Source organism: Phyllobates terribilis, unplaced genomic scaffold (genome assembly GCF_046119375.1).
Source record: "Phyllobates terribilis strain yellow unplaced genomic scaffold, ASM4611937v1 Scaffold_102__1_contigs__length_5892047, whole genome shotgun sequence".
Classification (NCBI taxonomy): Eukaryota; Metazoa; Chordata; class Amphibia; order Anura; family Dendrobatidae; genus Phyllobates; species Phyllobates terribilis.
In genome coordinates, this window is record NW_027362862.1 from 4346118 (window position 1) to 4372762 (window position 26645).

Here is a 26645-nt window from a genome sequence, read left to right on the forward strand (position 1 = left end):
GAAAAAAATATATTCAGTTTGCAACCTGATGGAGGTCTGTATAGATGGATTAATAGAACAAGTCCCACACACAGCTAGAAGCCCAATATTTTTTCAGAGGTAGATGCAGAAAAAAATATATTCAGTTTGCAACCTGATGGAGGTCAGTATAGATGGACTAATACAACAAGTCCCACACACAGCTAGAAGCCCAATATTTTTTCAGAGGTAGATGCAGAAAAAAATATATTCAGTTTGCAACCTGATGGAGGTCTGTATAGATGGACTAATACAACAAGTCCCACACACAGCTAGAAGCCCAATATTTTTTAAGAGGTAGATGCAGAAAAAAATATATTCAGTTTGCAACCTGATGGAGGTCAGTATAGATGGACTAATACAACAAGTCCCACACACAGCTAGAAGCCCAATATTTTTTCAGAGCTAGATGCAGAAAAAAATTATATTCAATTTGCAACCTGATGGAGGTCAGTATTGATGGACTATAGAAAGATTTTACTTCACTAGGTGCAGTAAAAAAATTGGTATTCTATACACAGGTGGTATATCTTGCAACACAGATAGGCTACTCCACTGACTAACACACTCTGCAATAGGCCAAAAAGGATTAGCTTTGCTAGATTCAGCCAATTGCTGTGAAAAAAACTTGCACAGCACTGGCACAGACCTGCCTGGCAAAAACTGATAGGAACTGATGTAACCTAGTCCTGAAAAGGACTCCAATTACAATTAGTCTTTACTCCCACAATCTATCTATTTAAGAGCACAGACCTGCCTGATAAAAGTCGTAGGAAATGCTGTAACCTAGTCCTTAAAAGGACTGCAATCACAACTATTCCCTACTCCCAAGCTATCTGTAGATTTGTGCGAAAATTGGCTTGAAATTAACAAGGTATAGCGCACACAGCAACAGCGGTGCCGTCTAACACGCAGCTGCAGCAGTGAGAAAATGGTGGCGACGGGGAAAATGGCTTGGTCTTATAGGGCAAGGACATGTGACATACACTGCCAATGACACATGCCCTTGCTTGTGTGAAAAAAACACTTCGCTCCGTGTGTGCGCTGCTGATAGGCTGACAGATTGCACCTCCCCACTGTAAATGTGGGAAAGAGAAAAAAAAAAATGGAGATCTTCATTGTTCCTGCAGAGATCCATCCCCTGCCCCTCCCCCCACCCAGCTGTACACTCAAACTGCGTATTAACATTAATTTTCATCATTACTGAGAAAAAATCCAGTTATGATTTTGGTGCACGAACAGTTACCGAACATAACCTCGAACAGCCGAATTTTTCTCAAATTGTTCGTGTTCGCCGAAAGGCTCGAACACCGCCCAAAACAGCTCGAATTTGAGATTGGCGAACAGTTCGAGTAGAACAACGCTCATCTCTAATCATTTTACCGGTGTTTATCAGACTTTCAGATAGGGGAAATGTCAGTGAGCGTTCCGATTTCAGTTCCAGAGCGATTCGCCCAATGAGTCCTTGATATTTAGTCGTTTACAGCCAATTTTCTGGATTTTTTAAAATTTCACTTTTTTGTGAAAATATCCACTAAATGAGGGAATAATATGTGTGAGGGTACCCCAGGAGAGTTCCAAATGTGTGTGGGTAGAACATATATCCCACGGGGGTAAATTTGAAAAAAGTTGAAAAATTTTTTTTTTGGGACTTAGTCATTTTTCCTGCGTTTATCAGGCTTTCAGATAGGGGAAATGTCAGTGAGCATTCCGATTTCAGTTCCAGAGCGATTCGCCCAATGAGTCCTTGATATTTAGTCGTTTTCAGCCAATTTTCTGGATTTTTGAAAATTTCACTTTTTTGTGAAAATATCCACTAAATGAGGGAATAATATGTGTGAGGGTACCCCAGGAGAGTTCCAAATGTGTGTGGGTAGAATATAAATCCCACAGGGATAAAATTGAAAAAAGTTGAAAAAAATTTTTTTTTGGACTTAGTCATTTTTCCGGCGTTTATCAGACTTTCAGATAGGGGAAATGTCAGTGAGCGTTCCGATTTTAGTTCCAGAGCGATTCGCCCAATGAGTCCTTGATATTTAGTCGTTTTCAGCCAATTTTCTAGATTTTTGAAAATTTAACTTTTTTGTGAAAATATCCACTAAATGAGGGAATAATATGTGTGAGGGTACCCCAGGAGAGTTCCAAATGTGTGTGGGTAGAATATATATCCCACGGGGGTAAAATTGAAAATGGTTGAAAAATTTTTTTGGGGGGACTTAGTCATTTTTCCTGCGTTTATCAGACTTTCAGATAGGGGAAATGTCAGTGAGCGTTCCGATTTTAGTTCCAGAGCGATTCGCCCAATGAGTCCTTGATATTTAGTCGTTTTCAGCCAATTTTCTGGATTTTTGAAAATTTCACTTTTTTGTGAAAATATCCACTAAATGAGGGCATAATATGTGTGAGGGTACCCCAGGAGAGTTCCAAATGTGTGTGGGTAGAATATATATCCCACGGGGTAAAATTGAAAAAAGTTTAAAAAATTTTTTTTTTAGGACTTAGTCATTTTTTCGGCGTTTATCAGACTTTCAGATAGGGGAAATGTCACTGAGCGTTCCGATCTCAGTTCCAGAGCGATTCACTCAATGAGTCCTTGATATTTAGTCATTTTCAGCCAATTTTGTGGATTTTTGGAAAATTTCACTTTTTTGTGAAAGTATCCACTAAATGAGAGAATAATATGTGTGAGGGTACCCCAGGAGAGTTCCAAATGTGTGTGGGTAGAATATATATCCCACGGGGTAAAATTTAAAAAAGTTTAAAAAATTTTTTTCTTGGACTTAGTCATTTTTCCGGCGTTTATCAGACTTTCAGATAGGGGAGATGTCACTGAGCGTTCCGATTTCAGTTCCAGAGTGATTCACTCAATGAGTCCTTGATATTTAGTCGTTTTCAGCCAATTTTGTGGATTTTTGAAAATTTCACTTTTTTGTGAAAGTATCCACTAAATGAGAGAATAATATGTGTGAGGGTACCCCAGGAGAGTTCCAAATGTGTGTGGATAGAATATATATCCCACGGGGGTAAAATTGAAAAAAGTTGAAAAATTTTTTTTTTGGACTTAGTAATTTTTCCGTCGTTTATCAGACTTTCAGATAGGGGAAATGTCATTGAGCGTTCCGATTTCAGTTCCAGAGCGATTCGCCCAATGAGTCCTTGATATTTAGTCGTTTTCAGCCAATTTTCTGGATTTTTGAAAATTTCACTTTTTTGTGAAAATATCCACTAAATGAGGGAATAATATGTGTGAGGGTACCCCAGGAGAGTTCCAAATGTGTGTGGGTAGAATATATATCCCACGGGGTAAAATTTAAAAAAGTTTAAAAAAATTTTTTCTTGGACTTAGTCATTTTACCGGCGTTTATCAGACTTTCACATAGGGGAAATGTCAGTGAGCGTTCCGATTTCAGTTCATGAGCGATTCGCCCAATGAGTCCTTGATATTTAGTCGTTTTCAGCCAATTTTCTGGATTTTTGAAAATTTCACTTTTTGGTGAAAATATCCACTAAATGAGGGAATAATATGTGTGAGGGTAACCCAGGAGAGTTCCAAATGTGTGTGGGTAGAATATAAATCCCACAGGGATAAAATTGAAAAAAGTTGAAAAAAATTTTTTTTTGGACTTAGTCATTTTTCCGGCGTTTATCAGACTTTCAGATAGGGGAAATGTCAGTGAGCGTTCCGATTTCAGTTCCAGAGCGATTCGCCCAATGAGTCCTTGATATTTAGTCGTTTTCAGCCAATTTTCTGGATTTTTGAAAATTTCACTTTTTTGTGAAAATATCCACTAAATGAGGGAATAATATGTGTGAGGGTACCCCAGGAAAGTTCCATATGTGTGTGGGTAGAATATATATCCCACGGGGGTAAAATTGAAAAAAGTTGAAAAATTTTTTTTTTGGACTTAGTCATTTTCCCGTCGTTTATCAGACTTTCAGATAGGGGAAATGTTAGTGAGCGTTCCGATTTCAGTTCCAGAGCTATTCGCCCAATGAGTCCTTAATATTTAGTCGTTTTCAGCCAATTTTCTGGATTTTTGAAAATTTCACTTTTTTGTGAAAATATCCACTAAATGAGGGAATAATATGTGTGAGGGTACCCCAGGAGAGTTCCAAATGTGTGTGGGTAGAATATATATCTCACGGGGGTAAAATTTAAAAAAGTTGAAAAATTTTTTTTTTGGACTTAGTCATTTTTCCGTCGTTTATCAGACTTTCAGATAGGGGAAATGTGAGTGAGCGTTCCGATTTCAGTTCCAGAGCGATTCGCCCAATGAGTCCTTGATATTTAGTCGTTTTCAGCCAAATTTCTGGATTTTTGAAAATTTTACTTTTTTGTGAAAATATCCACTAAATGAGGGAATAATATGTGTGAGGATACCCCAGGAGAGTTCCAAATGTGTGTGGGTAGAATATATATCCCACGGGGATAAAATTGAAAAAAGTTGAAAAAATTTTTTTTTTGGACTTAGTAATTTCCCGGCGTTTATCAGACTTTCAGATAGGGGAAATGTCACTGAGCGTTCCGATCTCAGTTCCAGAGCGAGTCACTCAATGAGTCCTTGATATTTAGTTGTTTTCAGCCAATTTTGTGGATTTTTGGAAAATTTCACTTTTTTGTGAAAGTATCCACTAAATGAGAGAATAATATGTGTGAGGGTACCCCAGGAGAGTTCCAAATGTGTGTGGGTAGAATATATATCCCACGGGGTAAAATTTAAAAAAGTTTAAAAAATTTTTTTCTTGGACTTAGTCATTTTACCGGCGTTTATCAGACTTTCAGATAGGGGAAATGTCACTGAGCGTTCCGATTTCAGTTCCCGAGCGATTCGCCCAATGAGTCCTTGATATTTAGTCGTTTTCAGCCAATTTTCTGGATTTTTGAAAATTTTACTTTTTTGTGAAAATATCCACTAAATGAGGGAATAATATGTGTGAGGGTACCCCAGGAGAGTTCCAAATGTGTGTGGGTAGAATATATATCCCACAGGGATAAAATTGAAAAAAGTTGAAAAAATTTTTTTTTTGGACTTAATAATTTTTCTGGCGTTTATCAGACTTTCAGATAGGGGAAATGTCACTGAGCGTTCCGATTTCAGTTCCAGAGCGATTCGCTCAATGAGTCCTTGATATTTAGTCGTTTTCAGCCAATTTTCTGGATTTTTGAAAATTTCACTTTTTTGTGAAAATATCCACTAAATGAGAGAATAATATGTGTGAGGGTACCCCAGGAGAGTTCCAAATGTGTGTGGGTAGAATATATATCCCACAGGGTAAAATTTAAAAAAGTTTTAAAAAAAAATTTTTTGGACTTAGTCATTTTTCCGGTGTTTATCAGACTTTCAGACAGGAGAAATGTCAGTGAGCATTCCGATTTCAGTTCCAGAGCGATTTGCCCAATGAGTCATTGATATTTAGTTGTTTTCAGCCAATTTTCTGGATTTTTGAAAATTTCACTTTTTTTGTGAAAATATCCACTAAATGAGGGAATAATATGTGTGAGGGTACCCCAGGAGAGTTCCAAATGTGTGTGGGTAGAATATATATCCCACGGGGGTAAAATTAAAATAAGTTGAAAAATTTTTTTTTGGACTTAGTCATTTTTCCTTCGTTTATCAGACTTTCAGATAGGGGAAATGTGAGTAAGCGTTCCGATTTCAGTACCAGAGCGATTCGCCCAATGAGTCCTTGATATTTAGTCGTTTTCAGCCAATTTTCTGGATTTTTGAAAATTTCACTTTTTTGTGAGAATATCCACTAAATGAGGGAATAATATGTGTGAGGGTACCCCAGGAGAGTTCCAAATGTGTTTGGGTAGAATATATATCCCACGGGGGTAAAATTAAAAAAAGTTGAAAATTTTTTTTTTTGGACTTAGTCATTTTTCCGGCGTTTATCAGACTTTCAGATAGGGGAAATGTGAGTGAGCGTTCCGATTTCAGTTCCAGAGCGATTCGCCCAATGAGTCCTTGATATTTAGTCGTTTTCAGCCAATTTTCTGGATTTTTGAAAATTTCACTTTTTTGTGAAAGTATCCACTAAATGAGGGCATAATATGTGTACCCCAGGAGAGTTCCAAATGTGTGTGGGTAGAATATATATCCCACGGGGTAAAATTGAAAAAAGTTTAAAAAAATTTTTTCTTGGACTTAGTAATTTTTCCGGCGTTCATCAGACTTTCAGATAGGGGAAATGTCAGTGAGCATTCCGATATCAGTTCCAGAGCGATTCGCCCAATGAGTCCTTGATATTTAGTCGTTTTCAGCCAATTTTCTGGATTTTTAAAAATTTCACTTTTTTGTGAAAATATCCACTAAATGAGGGAACAATATGTGTGAGGGCACCCCAGGAGAGTTCCAAATGTGTGTGGGTAGAATATATATCCCACGGGGGTAAAATTGAAAAAAGTTGAAAAAATTTTTTGGGGGGATTTAGTCATTTTTCCGGCGTTTATCAGACTTTCAGATAGGGGAAATGTGAGTGAACGTTCCGATTTCAGTTCCAGAGCGATTCGCCCAATGAGTCCTTGATATTTACTCGTTTTCAGCCAATTTTCTGGATTTTTAAAAATTTCACTTTTTTGTGAAAATATCCACTAAATGAGAGAATAATATGCGTGAGGTTACCCCATGAGAGTTCCAAATGTGTGTAGGTAGAATATATATCCCACGGGGATAAAATTGAAAAAGGTTGAAAAAAAAATTTTTTTTGGACTTAGTAATTTTTCCGGCGTTTATCAGACTTTTAGATAGGGAAACTGTCAGTGAGCGTTCAGATTTCAGTTCCAGAGCGATTCGCCCTATGAGTCCTTGATATTTAGTCGTTTTCAGCCAATTTTCTGGATTTTTAAAAATTTCACTTTTTTGTGAAAATATCCACTAAATGAGGGAACAATATGTGTGAGGGCACCCCAGGAGAGTTCCAAATGTGTGTGGGTAGAATATATATCCCACGGGGGTAAAATTGAAAAAAGTTGAAAAAATTTTTTTTGGACTTAGTAATTTTTCCGGCGTTCATCAGACTTTCAGATAGGGGAAATGTCAGTGAGCATTCCGATATCAGTTCCAGAGCGATTCGCCCAATGAGTCCTTGATATTTAGTCGTTTTCAGCCAATTTTCTGGATTTTTAAAAATTTCACTTTTTTGTGAAAATATCCACTAAATGAGTGAATAATATGTGTGAGGGTACCCCAGGAGAGTTCCAAATGTGTGTGGGTAGAATATATATCCCACGGGGGTAAAATTTAAAAAAGTTGAAAAAAAATTTTTTTTGGACTTAGTCATTTTTCCGGCGTTTTTCAGACTTTCAGATAGGGAAAATGTGAGTGAGCGTTCCGATTTCAGTTCCAGAGCGATTCGCCCAATGAGTCCTTGATATTTAGTCGTTTTCAGCCAATTTTCTGGATTTTTAAAAATTTCACTTTTTTGTGAAAATATCCACTAAATGAGGGAATAATATGTGTGAGGGTACCCCAGGAGATTTCCAAATGTGTGTGGGTAGAATATATATCCCACAGGGGTAAAATTGAAAAAAGTAGAAAAAATTTTTTTTTAGGACTTAGTCATTTTTCCGGCGTTTATCAGACTTTCAGATAGCGGAAATGTGAGTGAGCATTCCGATTTCAGTTCCAAATCGATTCGCCCAATGAGGCCTTGATATTTAGTCGTTTTCAGCCAATTTTCTGGATTTTTGAAAATTTCACTTTTTTGTGAAAATATCCACTAAATGAGGGAATAATATGTGTGAGGGTACCCCAGGAGAGTTCCAAATGTGTGTGGGTAGAATATATATCCCACGGGGGTAAAATTGAAAAAAGTTGAAATATTTTTTTTTTTGGACTTAGTCATTTTTCCGGGGTTTATCAGACTTTCAGATAGGGGAAATGTCAGTGAGCGTTCCGATTTCAGTTCCAGAGTGTTTTGCCCAATGAGTCCTTGATATTTAGTCATTTTCAGCCAATTTTCTGGATTTTTAAAAATTTCACTTTTTTGTGAAAATATCCACTAAATGAGAGAATAATATGTGTGAGGGTACCCCAGGAGAGTTCCAAATGTGTGTGGGTAGAATATATATCCCACGGGGGTAAAATTGAAAAAAGTTGAAAAAATTTTTTTTGGACTTAGTAATTTTTCCGGCGTTCATCAGACTTTCAGATAGGGGAAATGTCAGTGAGCATTCCGATATCAGTTCCAGAGCGATTCGCCCAATGAGTCCTTGATATTTAGTCGTTTTCAGCCAATTTTCTGGATTTTTAAAAATTTCACTTTTTTGTGAAAATATCCACTAAATGAGTGAATAATATGTGTGAGGGTACCCCAGGAGAGTTCCAAATGTGTGTGGGTAGAATATATATCCCACGGGGGTAAAATTTAAAAAAGTTGAAAAAAAATTTTTTTTGGACTTAGTCATTTTTCCGGCGTTTTTCAGACTTTCAGATAGGGAAAATGTGAGTGAGCGTTCCGATTTCAGTTCCAGAGCGATTCGCCCAATGAGTCCTTGATATTTAGTCGTTTTCAGCCAATTTTCTGGATTTTTAAAAATTTCACTTTTTTGTGAAAATATCCACTAAATGAGGGAATAATATGTGTGAGGGTACCCCAGGAGATTTCCAAATGTGTGTGGGTAGAATATATATCCCACAGGGGTAAAATTGAAAAAAGTAGAAAAAATTTTTTTTTAGGACTTAGTCATTTTTCCGGCGTTTATCAGACTTTCAGATAGCGGAAATGTGAGTGAGCATTCCGATTTCAGTTCCAAATCGATTCGCCCAATGAGGCCTTGATATTTAGTCGTTTTCAGCCAATTTTCTGGATTTTTGAAAATTTCACTTTTTTGTGAAAATATCCACTAAATGAGGGAATAATATGTGTGAGGGTACCCCAGGAGAGTTCCAAATGTGTGTGGGTAGAATATATATCCCACGGGGGTAAAATTGAAAAAAGTTGAAATATTTTTTTTTTTGGACTTAGTCATTTTTCCGGGGTTTATCAGACTTTCAGATAGGGGAAATGTCAGTGAGCGTTCCGATTTCAGTTCCAGAGTGTTTTGCCCAATGAGTCCTTGATATTTAGTCATTTTCAGCCAATTTTCTGGATTTTTAAAAATTTCACTTTTTTGTGAAAATATCCACTAAATGAGAGAATAATATGTGTGAGGGTACCCAAGGAGAGTTCCAAATGCGTGTGGGTAGAATATATATCCCACGGGGGTAAAATTGAAAAAAGTTGAAAAAAAATGTTTTTGGGACTTAGTCATTTTTCCGTCGTTTATCAGACTTTCAGATAGGGGAAATGTCAGTGAGCATTCCGATTTCAGTTCCAGAGCGATTCGCCCAATGAGTCCTTGATATTTAGTCTTTTTCAGCCAATTTTCTGGATTTTTGAAAATTTCACTTTTTTGTGAAAATATCCACTAAATGAGGGAATAATATGTGTGACGGTACACCAGGAGAGTTCCAAATGTGTGTGGGTAGAATATATATCCCATGGGGGTAAAATTGAAAAAAGTTGAAAAATTTTTTTTTTTGGACTTAGTCATTTTTCCAGCGTTTATCAGACTTTCTGATAGGGGAAATGTCAGTGAGCGTTCCGATTTCAGTTCCAGAGTGATTTGCCCAATGAGTCCTTGATATTTAGTCATTTTCAGCCAATTTTCTGAATTTTTAAAAATTTCACTTTTTTGTGAAAATATCCACTAAATGAGGAAATAATATGTGTGAGTGTACCCCAGGAGAGTTCCAAATGTGTGTGGGTAGATTATATATCCCACAGGGGTAAAATTGAAAAAAGTTGAAAAATTATTTTTTTTGGGACTTAGTCATTTTTCCGGCGTTTATCAGACTTTCAGATAGGGGAAATGTGAGTGAGCGTTCCGATTTCAGTTCCAGAGCGATTCGCCCAATGAGTCCTTGATATTTAGTCGTTTTCAGCCAATTTTCTGGATTTTTGAAAATTTCACTTTTTTGTGAAAATATCCACTAAATGACGGAATAATATGTGTGAGGGTTCCCCAGGAGAGTTCCAAATGTGTGTGGGTAGAATATATATCCCACGGGGGTAAAATTGAAAAAAAAATTTTTTGGGACTTAGTCATTTTTCCGTCGTTTATCAGACTTTCAGATAGGGGAAATGTCAGTGAGCATTCCGATTTCAGTTCCAGAGCGATTCGCCCAATGAGTCCTTGATATTTAGTCTTTTTCAGCCAATTTTCTGGATTTTTGAAAATTTCACTTTTTTGTGAAAATATCCACTAAATGAGGGAATAATATGTGTGAGGGTACACCAGGAGAGTTCCAAATGTGTGTGGGTAGAATATATATCCCACGGGGGTAAAATTGAAAAAAGTTGAAAAATTTTTTTTTTTGGACTTAGTCATTTTTCCAGCGTTTATCAGACTTTCTGATAGGGAAAATGTGAGTGAGCGTTCCGATTTCAGTTCCAGAGCGATTCGCCCAATGAGTCCTTGATATTTAGTCGTTTTCAGCCAATTTTCTGGATTTTTGAAAATGTCACTTTTTTGTGAAAATATCCACTAAATGAGGGAATAATATGTGTGAGGGTACCCCAGGAGAGTTCCAAATGTGTGTGGGTAGAATATATATCCCACGGGGGTAAAATTGAAAAAAGTTGAAAAATTTTTTTTTTTGGACTTAGTCATTTTTCCGGCGTTTATCAGACTTTCATATAGGGGAAATGTCAGTGAGCGTTCTGATTTCAGTTCCAGAGTGTTTTGCCCAATGAGTCCTTGATATTTAGTCATTTTCAGCCAATTTTCTGGATTTTTAAAAATTTCTCTTTTTTGTGAAAATATCCACTAAATGACGGAATAATATTTGTGAGGGTACCCCAGGAGAGTTCCAAATGTGTGTGGGTAGAATATATATCCCTCGGGGGTAAAATTGAAAAAAGTTAAAAAAAATTTTTTTTTGGACTTAGTCATTTTTCCGGCGTTTATCAGACTTTCAGATAGCGGATATGTCAGTGAGCGTTCCGATTTCAGTTCCAGAGCGATTCGCCCAATGAGTCCTTGATATTTAGTCTTTTTCAGCCAATTTTCTGGATTTTTGAAAATTTCACTTTTTTGTGAAAATATCCACTAAATGAGAGAATAATATGTGTGAGGGTACCCAAGGAGAGTTCCAAATGCGTGTGGGTAGAATATATATCCCACGGGGGTAAAATTGAAAAAAGTTGAAAAAAAATGTTTTTGGGACTTAGTCATTTTTCCGTCGTTTATCAGACTTTCAGATAGGGGAAATGTCAGTGAGCATTCCGATTTCAGTTCCAGAGCGATTCGCCCAATGAGTCCTTGATATTTAGTCTTTTTCAGCCAATTTTCTGGATTTTTGAAAATTTCACTTTTTTGTGAAAATATCCACTAAATGACGGAATAATATGTGTGAGGGTTCCCCAGGAGAGTTCCAAATGTGTGTGGGTAGAATATATATCCCACGGGGGTAAAATTGAAAAAAAAATTTTTGGGGACTTAGTCATTTTTCCGTCGTTTATCAGACTTTCAGATAGGGGAAATGTCAGTGAGCATTCCGATTTCAGTTCCATAGTGATTAGCCCAATGAGTCCTTGTTATTTAGTTGTTTTCAGCCAATTTTCTGGATTTTTGAAAATTTCACTTTTTTGTGAAGATATCCACTAAATGAGGGAATAATATGTGTGAGGGTACACCAGGAGAGTTCCAAATGTGTGTGGGTAGAATATATATCCCACGGGGGTAAAATTGAAAAAAGTTGAAAAAAAATTTTTTTTGGACTTAGTCATTTTTCCGGCGTTTATCAGACTTTCAGATAGCGGAAATGTGAGTGAGCATTCCGATTTCAGTTCCAAATCGATTCGCCCAATGAGGCCTTGATATTTAGTCGTTTTCAGCCAATTTTCTGGATTTTTGAAAATTTCACTTTTTTGTGAAAATATCCACTAAATGAGGGAATAATATGTGTGAGGGTACCCCAGGAGAGTTCCAAATGTGTGTGGGTAGAATATATATCCCACGGGGGTAAAATTGAAAAAAGTTGAAATATTTTTTTTTTTGGACTTAGTCATTTTTCCGGCGTTTATCAGACTTTCAGATAGGGGAAATGTCAGTGAGCGTTCCGATTTCAGTTCCAGAGTGTTTTGCCCAATGAGTCCTTGATATTAAGTCATTTTCAGCCAATTTTCTGGATTTTTAAAAATTTCACTTTTTTGTGAAAATATCCACTAAATGAGAGAATAATATGTGTGAGGGTACCCAAGGAGAGTTCCAAATGCGTGTGGGTAGAATATATATCCCACGGGGGTAAAATTGAAAAAAGTTGAAAAAAAATGTTTTTGGGACTTAGTCATTTTTCCGTCGTTTATCAGACTTTCAGATAGGGGAAATGTCAGTGAGCATTCCGATTTCAGTTCCAGAGTGATTTGCCCAATGAGTCCTTGATATTTAGTCATTTTCAGCCAATTTTCTGGATTTTTGAAAATTTCACTTTTTTGTGAAAATATCCACTAAATGAGGAAATAATATGTGTGAGTGTACCCCAGGAGAGTTCCAAATGTGTGTGGGTAGATTATTTATCCCACAGGGGTAAAATTGAAAAAAGTTGAAAAATTATTTTTTTTGGGACTTAGTCATTTTACCGGCGTTTATCAGACTTTCAGATAGGGGAAATGTGAGTGAGCGTTCCGATTTCAGTTCCAGAGCGATTCGCCCAATGAGTCCTTGATATTTAGTCGTTTTCAGCCAATTTTCTGGATTTTTGAAAATTTCACTTTTTTGTGAAAATATCCACTAAATGACGGAATAATATGTGTGAGGGTTCCCCAGGAGAGTTCCAAATGTGTGTGGGTAGAATATATATCCCACGGGGGTAAAATTGAAAAAAAATTTTTTTGGGACATAGTCATTTTTCCGTCGTTTATCAGACTTTCAGATAGGGGAAATGTCAGTGAGCATTCCGATTTCAGTTCCAGAGCGATTCGCCCAATGAGTCCTTGATATTTAGTCTTTTTCAGCCAATTTTCTGGATTTTTGAAAATTTCACTTTTTTGTGAAAATATCCACTAAATGAGGGAATAATATGTGTGAGGGTACACCAGGAGAGTTCCAAATGTGTGTGGGTAGAATATATATCCCACGGGGGTAAAATTGAAAAAAGTTGAAAAATTATTTTTTTTGGACTTAGTCATTTTTCCAGCGTTTATCAGACTTTCTGATAGGGAAAATGTGAGTGAGCGTTCCGATTTCAGTTCCAGAGCGATTCGCCCAATGAGTCCTTGATATTTAGTCGTTTTCAGCCAATTTTCTGGATTTTTGAAAATGTCACTTTTTTGTGAAAATATCCACTAAATGAGGGAATAATATGTGTGAGGGTACCCCAGGAGAGTTCCAAATGTGTGTGGGTAGAATATATATCCCACGGGGGTAAAATTGAAAAAAGTTGAAAAATTTTTTTTTTTGGACTTAGTCATTTTTCCGGCGTTTATCAGACTTTCATATAGGGGAAATGTCAGTGAGCGTTCTGATTTCAGTTCCAGAGTGTTTTGCCCAATGAGTCCTTGATATTTAGTCATTTTCATCCAATTTTCTGGATTTTTAAAAATTTCACTTTTTTGTGAAAATATCCACTAAATGACTAAATAATATGTGTGAGGGTACCCCAGGAGAGTTCCAAATGTGTGTGGGTAGAATATATATCCCTCGGGGGTAAAACTGAAAAAAGTTAAAAAAAATTTTTTTTTGGACTTAGTCATTTTTCCGGCGTTTATCAGACTTTCAGATAGCGGATATGTCAGTGAGCGTTCCGATTTCAGTTCCAGAGCGATTCGCCCAATGAGTCCTTGATATTTAGTCTTTTTCAGCCAATTTTCTGGATTTTTGAAAATTTCACTTTTTTGTGAAAATATCCACTAAATGAGAGAATAATATGTGTGAGGGTACCCAAGGAGAGTTCCAAATGTGTGTGGGTAGAATATATATCCCACGGGGGTAAAATTGAAAAAAGTTGAAAAAAAATTTTTTTGGGACTAAGTCATTTTTCCGTCGTTTATCAGACTTTCAGATAGGGGAAATGTCAGTGAGCATTCCGATTTCAGTTCCAGAGCGATTCGCCCAATGAGTCCTTGATATTTAGTCTTTTTCAGCCAATTTTCTGGATTTTTGAAAATTTCACTTTTTTGTGAAAATATCCACTAAATGAGGGAATAATATGTGTGAGGGTACCCCAGGAGATTTCCAAATGTGTGTGGGTAGAATATATATCCCACAGGGGTAAAATTGAAAAAAGTAGAAAAAATTTTTTTTTAGGACTTAGTCATTTTTCCGGCGTTTATCAGACTTTCAGATAGCGGAAATGTGAGTGAGCATTCCGATTTCAGTTCCAAATCGATTCGCCCAATGAGGCCTTGATATTTAGTCGTTTTCAGCCAATTTTCTGGATTTTTGAAAATTTCACTTTTTTGTGAAAATATCCACTAAATGAGGGAATAATATGTGTGAGGGTACCCCAGGAGAGTTCCAAATGTGTGTGGGTAGAATATATATCCCACGGGGGTAAAATTGAAAAAAGTTGAAATATTTTTTTTTTTGGACTTAGTCATTTTTCCGGCGTTTATCAGACTTTCAGATAGGGGAAATGTCAGTGAGCGTTCCGATTTCAGTTCCAGAGTGTTTTGCCCAATGAGTCCTTGATATTTAGTCATTTTCAGCCAATTTTCTGGATTTTTAAAAATTTCACTTTTTTGTGAAAATATCCACTAAATGAGGAAATAATATGTGTGAGTGTACCCCAGGAGAGTTCCAAATGTGTGTGGGTAGATTATATATCCCACAGGGGTAAAATTGAAAAAAGTTGAAAAATTATTTTTTTGAGGACTTAGTCATTTTTCCGGCATTTATCAGACTTTCAGATAGGGGAAATGTGAGTGAGCGTTCCGATTTCAGTTCCAGAGCGATTCGCCCAATGAGTCCTTGATATTTAGTCGTTTTCAGCCAATTTTCTGGATTTTTGAAAATTTCACTTTTTTGTGAAAATATCCACTAAATGACGGAATAATATGTGTGAGGGTTCCCCAGGAGAGTTCCAAATGTGTGTGGGTAGAATATATATCCCACGGGGGTAAAATTGAAAAAAAATTTTTTTGGGACTTAGTCATTTTTCCGTCGTTTATCAGACTTTCAGATAGGGGAAATGTCAGTGAGCATTCCGATTTCAGTTCCAGAGCGATTCGCCCAATGAGTCCTTGATATTTAGTCTTTTTCAGCCAATTTTCTGGATTTTTGAAAATTTCACTTTTTTGTGAAAATATCCACTAAATGAGGGAATAATATGTGTGAGGGTACACCAGGAGAGTTCCAAATGTGTGTGGGTAGAATATATATCCCACGGGGGTAAAATTGAAAAAAGTTGAAAAATTTTTTTTTTTGGACTTAGTCATTTTTCCAGCGTTTATCAGACTTTCTGATAGGGAAAATGTGAGTGAGCGTTCCGATTTCAGTTCCAGAGCGATTCGCCCAATGAGTCCTTGATATTTAGTCGTTTTCAGCCAATTTTCTGGATTTTTGAAAATGTCACTTTTTTGTGAAAATATCCACTAAATGAGGGAATAATATGTGTGAGGGTACCCCAGGAGAGTTTCAAATGTGTGTGGGTAGAATATATATCCCACGGGGGTAAAATTGAAAAAAGTTGAAAAATTTTTTTTTTTGGACTTAGTCATTTTTCCGGCGTTTATCAGACTTTCATATAGGGGAAATGTCAGTGAGCGTTCTGATTTCAGTTCCAGAGTGTTTTGCCCAATGAGTCCTTGATATTTAGTCATTTTCAGCCAATTTTCTGGATTTTTAAAAATTTCACTTTTTTGTGAAAATATCCACTAAATGACGGAATAATATGTGTGAGGGTACCCCAGGAGAGTTCCAAATGTGTGTGGGTAGAATATATATCCCTCGGGGGTAAAATTGAAAAAAGTTAAAAAAAATTTTTTTTTGGACTTAGTCATTTTTCCGGCGTTTATCAGACTTTCAGATAGCGGATATGTCAGTGAGCGTTCCGATTTCAGTTCCAGAGCGATTCGCCCAATGAGTCCTTGATATTTAGTCTTTTTCAGCCAATTTTCTGGATTTTTAAAAATTTCACTTTTTTGTGAAAATATCCACTAAATGAGTGAATAATATGTGTGAGGGTACCCCAGGAGAGTTCCAAATGTGTGTGGGTAGAATATATATCCCATGGGGGTAAAATTTAAAAAAGTTGAAAAAAAATTTTTTTTGGACTTAGTTATTTTTCCGGCGTTTATCAGACTTTCAGATAGGGGAAATGTGAGTGAGCGTTCCGATTTCAGTTCCAGAGCAATTCTCCCAATGAGTCCTTGATATTTAGTCGTTTTCAGCCAATTTTCTGATTTTTGAAAATTTCACTTTTTTTGTGAAAATATCCACTAAATGAGGGAATAATATGTGTGAGGGTACCCCAGGAGAGTTCCAAATGTGTGTGGGTAGAATATATATCCAACGGGGGTAAAATTGAAAAAAGTTGAAAAATTATTTTTTTGGGACTTAGTCATTTTTCCGTCGTTTATCAGACTTTCAGATAGGGGAATTGTCAGTGAGCGTTCCGATTTCAGTTCCAGAGCGATTCGCCCAATGAGTCCTTGATATTTAGTCGTTTTCAGCCAATTTTCTGGATTTTTGAACATTTCACTTTTCTGTGAAAATATCCACTAAATGACGGAATAATATGTGTGAGGGTACCCAAGGAGAGTTCCAAATGTGTGTGGGTAGAATATATATCCCTCAGGGGTAAAATTGAAAAAAGTTGAAAAAGATGTTTTTTTGGACTTAGTCATTTTTCCGGCGTTTATCAGACTTTCAGATAGGGGAATTGTCAGTGAGCGTTCGATTTCAGTTCCAGAGCGATTCGCCCAATGAGTCCGTGATATTTAGTCGTTTTCAGCCAATTTTCTGGATTTTTGAAAATTTCACTTTTTTGTGAAAATATCCACTAAATGAGGGAATACTATGTGTGAGGGTACCCCAGGAGAGTTCCAAATGTGTGTGGGTAGAATAGATATCCCTCGGGGGTAAAATTGAAAAAAGTTGAAAAAAATTTTTTTTTGGACTTAGTCATTTTTCCGGCGTTTATCAGACTTTCAGATAGCGGATATGTCAGTGAGCGTTGCGATTTCAGTTCCAGAGCGATTCGCCCAATGAGTCCTTGATATTTAGTCGTTTTCAGCCAATTTTCTGGATTTTTGAAAATTTCACTTTTTTGTGAAAATATCCACTAAATGAGAGAATAATATGTGTGAGGGTACCCAAGGAGAGTTCCAAATGTGTGTGGGTAGAATATATATCCCACGGGGGTAAAATTGAAAAAAGTTGAAACATTTTTTTTTGGGGACTTAGTCATTTTTCCGTCGCTTATCAGACTTTCAGATAGGGGAATTGTCAGTAAGCATTCCGATTTCAGTTCCAGAGTGATTCGCCCAATGAGTCCTTGATATTTAGTCGTTTTCAGCCAATTTTCTGGATTTTTGAAAATTTCACTTTTTTGTGAAAATATCCACTAAATGAGGGAATAATATGTGTGAGGGTACCCCAGGAGAGTTCCAAATGTGTGTGGGTAGAATATATATCCCACGGGGGTAAAATTGAAAAAAGTTGAAAAATTTTTTTTTTTGGACTTAGTCATTTTTCCGGCGTTTATCAGACTTTCAGATAGGGGAAATGTCAGTGAGCATTCCGATTTCAGTTCCAGAGCGATTTGCCCAATGAGTCGTTGATATTTAGTCGTTTTCAGCCAATTTCTGGATTTTTGAAAATTTCACTTTTTTGTGAAAATATCCACTAAATGAGGGAATAATATGTGTGAGGGTACCCCAGGAGAGTTCCAAATGTGTGTGGGTAGAATATGTATCCCACGGGGGTAAAATTGAAAAAAGTTGAAAAAAATTTTTTTTTGGACTTAGTCATTTTTCCGGCGTTTATCAGACTTTCAGATAGGGGAAATGTCAGTGAGCGTTCCGATTTCAGTTCCAGAGCGATTCGCCCAATGAGTCCTTGATATTTAGTCGTTTTCAGCCAATTTTCTGGATTTTTGAAAATTTCACTTTTTTGTGAAAATATCCACTAAATGAGAGAATAATATGTGTGAGGGTACCCAAGGAGAGTTCCAAATGTGTGTGGGTAGAATATATATCCCACGGGGGTAAAATTGAAAAAAGTTGAAAAAATTTTTTTTTGGGTCTTAGTCATTTTTCCGTCGTTTATCAGACTTTCAGATAGGGGAATTGTCAGTAAGCGTTCCGATTTCAGTTCCAGAGCGATTCGCCCAATGAGTCCTTGATATTTAGTCGTTTTCAGCCAATTTTCTGGATTTTTGAAAATTTCACTTTTTTGTGAAAATATCCACTAAATGAGGGAATAATATGTGTGAGGGTACCCCAGGAGAGTTCCAAATGTGTGTGGGTAGAATATGTATCCCACGGGGGTAAAATTGAAAAAAGTTGAAAAATTTTTTTTTTTGGACTTAGTCATTTTTCCGGCGTTTATCAGACTTTCAGATAGGGGAAATGTCAGTGAGCGTTCCGATTTCAGTTCCAGAGCGATTCGTCCAATGAGTCCTTGATATTTAGTCGTTTTCAGCCAATTTTCTGGATTTTTGAAAATTTCACTTTTTTGTGAAAATATCCACTAAATGAGAGAATAATATGTGTGAGGGTACCCAAGGAGAGTTCCAAATGTGTGTGGGTAGAATATATATCCCACGGGGGTAAAATTGAAAAAAGTTGAAAAAATTTTTTTTGGGGTCTTAGTCATTTTTCCGTCGTTTATCAGACTTTCAGATAGGGGAATTGTCAGTAAGCGTTCCGATTTCAGTTCCAGAGCGATTCGCCCAATGAGTCCTTGATATTTAGTCGTTTTCAGCCAATTTTCTGGATTTTTGAAAATTTCACTTTTTTGTGAAAATATCCACTAAATGAGGGAATAATATGTGTGAGGGTACCCCAGGAGAGTTCCAATTGTGTGTGGGTAGAATATGTATCCCACGGGGGTAAAATTGAAAAAAGTTGAAAAATTTTTTTTTTTGGACTTAGTCATTTTTCCGGCGTTTATCAGACTTTCAGATAGGGAAATGTCAGTGAGCGTTCCGATTTCAGTTCCAGAGCGATTCGTCCAATGAGTCCTTGATATTTAGTCGTTTTCAGCCAATTTTCTGGATTTTTGAAAATTTCACTTTTTTGTGAAAATATCCACTAAATGAGAGAATAATATGTGTGAGGGTACCCAAGGAGCGTTCCAAATGTGTGTGGGTAGAATATATATCCCACGGGGGTAAAATTGAAAAAAGTTGAAAAAGAATTTTTTTGGGACTTAGTCATTTTTCCGTCGTTTATCAGACTTTCAGATAGGGAATTGTCAGTAAGCGTTCCGATTTCAGTTCCAGAGTGATTCGCCCAATGAGTCCGTGATATTTAGTCGTTTTCAGCCAATTTTCTGGATTTTTGAAAATTTCTCTTTTTTGTGAAAATATCCACTAAATGAGGGAATACTATGTGTGAGGGTACCCCAGGAGAGTTCCAAATGTGTGTGGGTAGAATATATATCCCACGGGGGTAAAATTGAAAAAAGTTGAAAAATTTTTTTTTTTGGACTTAGTCATTTTTCCGGCGTTTATCAGACTTTCAGATAGCAGATATGTCAGTGAGCGTTCCGATTTCAGTTCCAGAGCGATTCGCCCAATGAGTCCTTGATATTTAGTCATTTTCAGCCAATTTTCTGGATTTTTGAAAATTTCACTTTTTTGTGAAAATATCCACTAAATGAGGGAATAATATGTGTGAGGGTACCCCAGGAGAGTTCCAAATGTGTGTGGGTAGAATATATATCCCACAGGGGCAAAATTGAAAAAAGTTGAAAAATTTTTTTTTTTGGACTTAGTCATTTTTCCGGCGTTTATCAGACTTTCAGATAGGGGAAATGTGAGTGAGCGTTCCGATTTCAGTTCCAGAGCAATTCGCCCAATGAGTCCTTGATATTTAGTCGTTTTCAGCAAATTTTCTGGATTTTTGAAAATTTCACTTTTTTGTGAAAATATCCACTAAATGAGGGAATAATATGTGTGAGGGTACCCCAGGAGAGTTCCAAATGTGTGTGGGTAGAATATTTATCCCTCGGGGGTAAAATTGAAAAAAGTTGAAAAAATTTTTTTTTTGGACTTGTCATTTTTCCGGCGTTTATCAGACTTTCAGATAGCAGATATGTCAGTGAGCGTTCCGATTTCAGTTCCAGAGTGATTTGCCCAATGAGTCCTTGATATTTAGTCGTTTTCAGCCAATTTTCTGGATTTTTGAAAATTTCACTTTTTTGTGAAAATATCCACTAAATGAGGGAATAATATCTGTGAGGGTACCCCAGGAGAGTTCCAAATGTGTGTGGGTAGAATATATATCCCACAGGGGTAAAATTGAAAAAAGTTGAAAAAAATTTTTTTGGGGACTTAGTCATTTTTCCAGCGTTTATCAGACTTTCAGATAGGGGAATTGTCAGTGAGCGTTCGATTTCAGTTCCAGAGCGATTCGCCCAATGAGTCCGTGATATTTAGTCGTTTTCAGCCAATTTTCTGGATTTTTGAAAATTTCTCTTTTTTGTGAAAATATCCACTAAATGAGGGAATACTATGTGTGAGGGTACCCCAGGAGAGTTCCAAATGTGTGTGGGTAGAATATATATCCCACGGGGGTAAAATTGAAAAAAGTTGAAAAATTTTTTTTTTTGGACTTAGTCATTTTTCCGGCGTTTATCAGACTTTCAGATAGCAGATATGTCAGTGAGCGTTCCGATTTCAGTTCCAGAGCGATTCGCCCAATGAGTCCTGGATATTTAGTCGTTTTCAGCCAATTTTCTGGATTTTTGAAAATTTCACTTTTTTGTGAAAATATCCACTAAATGAGGGAATAATATGTGTGAGGGTACCCCAGGAGAGTTCCAAATGTGTGTGGGTAGAATATATATCCCACAGGGGCAAAATTGAAAAAAGTTGAAAAATTTTTTTTTTTGGACTTAGTCATTTTTCCGGCGTTTATCAGACTTTCAGATAGGGGAAATGTGAGTGAGCGTTCCGATTTCAGTTCCAGAGCAATTCGCCCAATGAGTCCTTGATATTTAGTCGTTTTCAGCAAATTTTCTGGATTTTTGAAAATTTCACTTTTTTGTGAAAATATCCACTAAATGAGGGAATAATATGTGTGAGGGTACCCCAGGAGAGTTCCAAATGTGTGTGGGTAGAATATTTATCCCTCGGGGGTAAAATTGAAAAAAGTTGAAAAAATTTTTTTTTTGGACTTGGCATTTTTCCGGCGTTTATCAGACTTTCAGATAGGGGAAATGTCAGTGAGCGTTCCGATTTCAGTTCCAGAGCGATTCGCCCAATGAGTCCTTGATATTTAGTCGTTTTCAGCCAATTTTCTGGATATTTGAAAATTTCACTTTTTTGTGAAAATATCCACTAAATGAGGGAATAATATGTGTGAGTGTACCCCAGGAGAGTTCCAAATGTGTGTGGGTAGAATATATATCCCACGGGGTAAAATTGAAAAAAGTTGAAACTTTTTTTTTTTGGACTTAGTCATTTTTCCGGCGTTTATCAGACTTTCAGATAGCAGATATGTCAGTGAGCGTTCCGATTTCAGTTCCAGAGTGATTTGCCCAATGAGTCCTTGATATTTAGTCGTTTTCAGCCAATTTTCTGGATTTTTGAAAATTTCACTTTTTTGTGAAAATATCCACTAAATGATGGAATAATATGTGTGAGGGTACCCAAGGAGAGTTCCAAATGTGTGTGGGTAGAATATATATCCCTCGGGGGTAAAATTGAAAAAAGTTGAAAAAAATTTTTTTTTGGACATAGTCATTTTTCCGGCGTTTATCAGACTTTCAGATAGCAGATATGTCAGTGAGCGTTCCGATTTCAGTTCCAGAGCGATTCGCCCAATGAGTCCTTGATATTTAGTCGTTTTCAGCCAATTTTCTGGATTTTTGAACATTTCACTTTTCTGTGAAAATATCCACTAAATGACGGAATAATATGTGTGAGAGTACCCAAGGAGAGTTCCAAATGTGTGTGGGTAGAATATATATCCCTCAGGTGTAAAATTGAAAAAAATGTTTTTTTGGACTTAGTCATTTTTCCGGCGTTTATCAGACTTTCAGATAGGGAAAATGTGAGTGAGCGTTCCGATTTCAGTTCCAGAGCGATTCGCCCAATGAGTCCTTGATATTTAGTCGTTTTCAGCCAATTTTCTGGATTTTTGAAAATGTCACTTTTTTGTGAAAATATCCACTAAATGAGGGAATAATATGTGTGAGGGTACCCCAGGAGAGTTTCAAATGTGTCTGGGTAGAATATATATCCCACGGGGGTAAAATTGAAAAAAGTTGAAAAATTTTTTTTTTTGGACTTAGTCATTTTTCCGGCGTTTATCAGACTTTCATATAGGGGAAATGTCAGTGAGCGTTCTGATTTCAGTTCCAGAGTGTTTTGCCCAATGAGTCCTTGATATTTAGTCATTTTCAGCCAATTTTCTGGATTTTTAAAAATTTCACTTTTTTGTGAAAATATCCACTAAATGACGGAATAATATGTGTGAGGGTACCCCAGGAGAGTTCCAAATGTGTGTGGGTAGAATATATATCCCTCGGGGGTAAAATTGAAAAAAGTAAAAAAAAATTTTTTTTTGGACTTAGTCATTTTTCCGGCGTTTATCAGACTTTCAGATAGCGGATATGTCAGTGAGCGTTCCGATTTCAGTTCCAGAGCGATTCGCCCAATGAGTCCTTGATATTTAGTCTTTTTCAGCCAATTTTCTGGATTTTTGAAAATTTCACTTTTTTGTGAAAATATCCACTAAATGAGAGAATAATATGTGTGAGGGTACCCAAGGAGAGTTCCAAATGTGTGTGGGTAGAATATATATCCCACGGGGGTAAAATTGAAAAAAGTTGAAAAAAATTTTTTTTGGGACTAAGTCATTTTTCCGTCGTTTATCAGACTTTCAGATAGGGGAAATGTCAGTGAGCATTCCGATTTCAGTTCCAGAGCGATTCGCCCAATGAGTCCTTGATATTTAGTCTTTTTCAGCCAATTTTCTGGATTTTTGAAAATTTCACTTTTTTGTGAAAATATCCACTAAATGAGGGAATAATATGTGTGAGGGTACACCAGGAGAGTTCCAAATGTGTGTGGGTAGAATATATATCCCATGGGGGTAAAATTTAAAAAAGTTGAAAAAAAATTTTTTTTGGACTTAGTTATTTTTCCGGCGTTTAGCAGACTTTCAGATAGGGGAAATGTGAGTGAGCGTTCCGATTTCAGTTCCATAGTGATTCGCCCAATGAGTCCTTGTTATTTAGTTGTTTTCAGCCAATTTTCTGGATTTTTGAAAATTTCACTTTTTTGTGAAGATATCCACTAAATGAGGGAATAATATGTGTGAGGGTACACCAGGAGAGTTCCAAATGTGTGTGGGTAGAATATATATCCCACGAGGGTAAAATTGAAAAAAGTTGAAAAATTTTTTTTTTTGGACTTAGTCATTTTTCCAGCGTTTATCAGACTTTCTGATAGGGGAAATGTCAGTGAGCGTTCCGATTTCAGTTCCAGAGTGATTTGCCCAATGAGTCCTTGATATTTAGTCGTTTTCAGCCAATTTTCTGGATTTTTGAAAATTTCACTTTTTTGTGAAAATATCCACTAAATGACGGACTGATATGTGTGAGGGTACCCCAGGAGAGTTCCAAATGTGTGTGGGTAGAATATATATCCCTCGGTTGTAAAATTGAAAAAAGTTTAAAAAATTTTTTTTTGGGACTTGGCATTTTTCTGGCGTTTATCAGACTTTCAGATAGGGGAAATGTCAGTGAGCGTTCCGATTTCAGTTCCAGAGCGATTCGCCCAATGAGTCCTTGATATTTAGTTGTTGTCAGCTAATTTTCTGGATTTTTAAAAATTTCACTTTTTTGTGAAAATATCCACTAAATGAGTGAATAATATGTGTGAGGGTACCCCAGGAGAGTTCCAAATGTGTGTGGGTAGAATATATATCCCATGGGGGTAAAATTGAAAAAAGTTGAAAAAGATGTTTTTTTGGACTTAGTCATTTTTCCGGCATTTATCAGACTTTCAGATAGCGGATATGTCAATGAGCATTCCGATTTCAGTTCCAGAGCGATTCGCCCAATGAGTCCTTGATATTTAGTCGTTTTCAGCCAATTTTCTGGATTTTTAAAAATTTCACTTTTTTGTGAAAATATCCACTAAATGAGGGAATAATATGTGTGAGGGTACCCCAGGAGAGTTCCAAATGTGTGTGGGTAGAATATATATCCCACAGGGGTAAAATTGAAAAAAGTTGAAAAAAATTTTTTTGGGGACTTAGTCATTTTTCTGGCGTTTATCAGACTTTCAGATAGGGGAATTGTCAGTGAGCGTTCGATTTCAGTTCCAGAGCGATTCGCCCAATGAGTCCGTGATATTTAGTCGTTTTCAGCCAATTTTCTGGATTTTTGAAAATTTCACTTTTTTGTGAAAATATCCACTAAATGAGGGAATACTATGTGTGAGGGTACCCCAGGAGAGTTCCAAATGTGTGTGGGTAGAATAGATATCCCTCGGGGGTAAAATTGAAAAAAGTTGAAAAAAATTTTTTTTTGGACTTAGTCATTTTTCCGGCGTTTATCAGACTTTCAGATAGCGGATATGTCAGTGAGCGTTGCGATTTCAGTTCCAGAGCGATTCGCCCAATGAGTCCTTGATATTTAGTCGTTTTCAGCCAATTTTCTGGATTTTTAAAAATTTCACTTTTTTGTGAAAATATCCACTAAATGAGAGAATAATATGTGTGAGGGTACCCAAGGAGAGTTCCAAATGTGTGTGGGTAGAATATATATCCCACGGGGGTAAAATTGAAAAAAGTTGAAACATTTTTTTTTGGGGACTTAGTCATTTTTCCGTCGCTTATCAGACTTTCAGATAGGGGAATTGTCAGTAAGCATTCCGATTTCAGTTCCAGAGTGATTCGCCCAATGAGTCCTTGATATTTAGTCGTTTTCAGCCAATTTTCTGGATTTTTGAAAATTTCACTTTTTTGTGAAAATATCCACTAAATGAGGGAATAATATGTGTGAGGGTACCCCAGGAGAGTTCCAAATGTGTGTGGGTAGAATATATATCCCACGGGGGTAAAATTGAAAAAAGTTGAAAAAATTTTTTTTTTGGACTTAGTCATTTTTCCGGCGTTTATCAGACTTTCAGATAGGGGAAATGTCAGTGAGCGTTCCGATTTCAGTTCCAGAGCGATTTGCCCAATGAGTCGTTGATATTTAGTCGTTTTCAGCCAATTTCTGGATTTTTGAAAATTTCACTTTTTTGTGAAAATATCCACTAAATGAGAGAATAATATGTGTGAGGGTACCCAAGGAGAGTTCCAAATGTGTGTGGGTAGAATATATATCCCACGGGGGTAAAATTGAAAAAAGTTGAAAAAGAATTTTTTTGGGACTTAGTCATTTTTCCGTCGTTTATCAGACTTTCAGATAGGGAATTGTCAGTAAGCGTTCCGATTTCAGTTCCAGAGTGATTCGCCCAATGAGTCCTTGATATTTAGTCGTTTTCAGCCAATTTCTGGATTTTTGAAAATTTCACTTTTTTGTGAAAATATCCACTAAATGAGGGAATAATATGTGTGAGGGTACCCCAGGAGAGTTCCAAATGTGTGTGGGTAGAATATGTATCCCACGGGGGTAAAATTGAAAAAAGTTGAAAAAATTTTTTTTTTGGACTTAGTCATTTTTCCGGCGTTTATCAGACTTTCAGATAGGGGAAATGTCAGTGAGCGTTCCGATTTCAGTTCCAGAGCGATTCGCCCAATGAGTCCTTGATATTTAGTCGTTTTCAGCCAATTTTCTGGATTTTTGAAAATTTCACTTTTTTGTGAAAATATCCACTAAATGAGAGAATAATATGTGTGAGGGTACCCAAGGAGAGTTCCAAATGTGTGTGGGTAGAATATATATCCCACGGGGGTAAAATTGAAAAAAGTTGAAAAATTTTTTTTTTGGGTCTTAGTCATTTTCCGTCGTTTATCAGACTTTCAGATAGGGGAATTGTCAGTAAGCGTTCCGATTTCAGTTCCAGAGCGATTCGCCCAATGAGTCCTTGATATTTAGTTGTTGTCAGCTAATTTTCTGGATTTTTAAAAATTTCACTTTTTTGTGAAAATATCCACTAAATGAGGGAATAATATGTGTGAGGGTACCCCAGGAGAGTTCCAAATGTGTGTGGGTAGAATATATATCCCATGGGGGTAAAATTTAAAAAAGTTGAAAAAAAATTTTTTTTGGACTTAGTTATTTTTCCGGCGTTTATCAGACTTTCAGATAGGGGAAATGTGAGTGAGCATTCCGATTTCAGTTCCAGAGCAATTCGCCCAATGAGTCCTTGATATTTAGTCGTTTTCAGCCAATTTTCTGGATATTTGAAAATTTCACTTTTTTGTGAAAATATCCACTAAATGAGGGAATAATATGTGTGAGTGTACCCCAGGAGAGTTCCAAATGTGTGTGGGTAGAATATATATCCCAC